This window comes from Larimichthys crocea, chromosome XIII (genome assembly GCF_000972845.2).
Source record: "Larimichthys crocea isolate SSNF chromosome XIII, L_crocea_2.0, whole genome shotgun sequence".
Classification (NCBI taxonomy): Eukaryota; Metazoa; Chordata; class Actinopteri; family Sciaenidae; genus Larimichthys; species Larimichthys crocea.
This window is the reverse complement of record NC_040023.1, coordinates 20,435,886-20,438,767: the sequence shown is the minus strand read 5'-3', so window position 1 is coordinate 20,438,767 and position 2,882 is coordinate 20,435,886.

The window sequence follows — 2,882 nt, the reverse complement described above, 5'->3', positions numbered from 1 at the left end:
TATAAGCTGAAATTTCAATTTTCTGTCCAACAACACGGACACATCGACAGTGATTAAAATTCCTCTCACAGCACATATGACGTCTACTGAAAGGAATCAGCCAGTGCTGTGGAGTTACATACCTACAGCCTGGAAACCAATGTTTACCCGAAGAAAAGAAAAAAAAGACAATATTTGGACTAAAACAAATGCTGTTATTCAAGTTATTTGTCTGGGTTTCCTTTGGAAGAGCACTCATCAAATACACTTCAATCCCTAGTGCTTAAACTCTTTTGATTTACTTCACATGTGATTCTCCAGCACACACAGTGCAGATGATGAAGGAGCACTTAAAAAACATTGTGAAACCATGTAAATTAAATAGACTGTGGTATGCATGAAAACACATTCCATGAAGACTGAACCCAAACTGAACTCTGTATGTTCAGCTTACATGATATACATGACAATAAAATCCAAAAACAGTTTGTACAGTGGATACTACTAGCTGTCTGTATCAGACTCATGTGATTTTGACAGTCTGTTGTCTATAGTCTATCTAACAGTCTATATAGTTCATCTGAACTGTGTCTGCAGTAAACAGTAAATGATTAACTTTTATCCAAATGAAAGAATTTTAATGTTTTTAATGCTGCACTGGATTCATCAGGACCAACGTGCATGTCAACACAATATAATGTGTTCCTTTTAGGTTTTCTCCTTATGTTTATGTTAAGGAAAGTGGCGAGGAAGAATCATCCACCTACTGCGCCACACAGACCGTTGACCACATATGTTACTGTATGATTTGAAAATACACTAATGATGACTGTCTGTGTAAACTCTGAGCAAATCTTGGTGAGCTCTCAGCGGCGGCATCGACTGTGTGGCCTAAAACCTGATGCCCACCAGCAGAGTCCAACAGCTTGCAGGCTGACAGAAAGACTATTAGTTAAAGGCTTTGACTGTGTTATCCTTGTTTAGAAAAGACTATGTCAAACCTCAAATTAAAGTGGTACTGAAACGTTTCCTACCACTGGTGGATGAAGTGCATTTGGGAGGTAATCAAAAGAGCGATAATAACACCTACAATCTCAACAGCCACTGATCCTACCACAGACCCCCCCTAGACAAAGGAAACAGACAGAAACATTCAGATGGTTGAACAGTAACTGAAAAATGTCCACTAAATGTTTCTGTTTGAGGCAAGCAGCCTGATTTCCTCTCATTCCTTCATCTCTGTCCCCCTCTTTGTCCTCTCCCATATGTTCCTCTCTAGTGTAGAGTGGAAATATTTCACAGATACCATGAATGTGCGTATGTAGACTTCCCACCTCATTCCTGGGAGTTATCATATTTGCCATAGAGTGCCAAGCTGTCATAAAGTAAATAAGCTTAAAGATTTCCAGGGAAGTATATTTGCATTATTTTAGAGCAACTTTAGATCAGAACAAATGTTTTATGTATCCTTTAGCCAACTGACCTATTTATTTTCAGATAAAGTCAGTTGTCTGAAATGTTGAGCTAAGGCCAGCTGACCTGGCTCACCTGACAGAGATGGAGTGGAGTGTGGGAACTTTATTTAATTTATCTAACTATGAGGCAAATGATGCAAAGGTACAGTCAGCATAAGCCTTTCTACAAATGAAAGACTACTCGCAATTTTATTAACAGCATCTTGGTAAGGATGGTCAAAGCTGATTCACAGGATTGGTATTTGGGCCAATCACAACTTTTTTCAAAATCACTTTGATCTGTATCAGCTATTAAACCCAATCCATATGTGATGCTTTGTTGACATTTATTGTGACTACAGCAACAGAATAAAGGCAGAATTCTTGAAAAGGGCCAAAATAGAAGAAGTAAAGGAGCAGAAATCCAGTCTGCAAACACAACCATTATGTGACGTTTGACATTCTTCAACTTCCACTGGCAAACAGTTTGAATAGCACTGAATCAAGATTTTGGCAGAGCCACTGGCTCATGATCATGAGTCATTTAGAAAGAGGTTCTTAATCTCAGTTTCTCTTTTTTTCATCACTAACTGAGTGATTAAGTCTATAGATTTATTAACAGAATTAACAGAAAGTCCAAACCAAGAAGCCTTTGACATGTTTGGAGTTGAGAAAGTTGGGACTTGGGGGAGCATAAGTTGGAACTTGCATATAAATGTTATCGAAAACAGCTGGATTAATGTGGTAGGCGTTCACAGTTTATAGTTCACATACTTTAGATATATGGCTTTGCTGAGGACGAGATACTGCTATAGCAACAGACAGCAAATACTGTAGTAATAAAACTGGTGTAACAAAATGAGAGATGGCACGTGTGAAGAACAGAAAACGCTAAGCACTGAACTCTAACACATTAGTTTACAACAACTCACAAAAGGGATTCTTCTTCTGTAAGCCTATTTTTTGATCATTAGATTTGCACACATTTTCTTTCAACGGGTCTCAGTTCAAATTCAAATTAGGGCTCTGGATTTCTGACACTAAATACTATTAACTTTTCTTGAATACACATCTTTATGAAGCTCACAAAAGGGCTATTTATTTGGGTAACTGAACCTCTTCGTAGGTGTTACGGCCCAGGGGGCGGGGGCGTGTGTTTGGTTGCTCTCTCCTCCCCCATGTGTTCTCTTGTGTGTTTCAGGTGCTGCTCCTTCTCTCTGGACTCCCACAGGTGACTCCTATAAATAAATGTGTCTTGTCTTTATGTGTTTATAGTTTTCCTTTAGTAAATAAACCCCCCTGTTTCCTGCTCACTCCTGTTTTGGCTGTATGTTACTCCCCTCTTCCCCTAGCCTTTTGGGAGACGTAACATAATAATCACCTGGAGTCACGTCAGAAGTCGACTTATTGCAGCCTGTATAAATTCATGCTGTTTACCAAAGAAAAAAA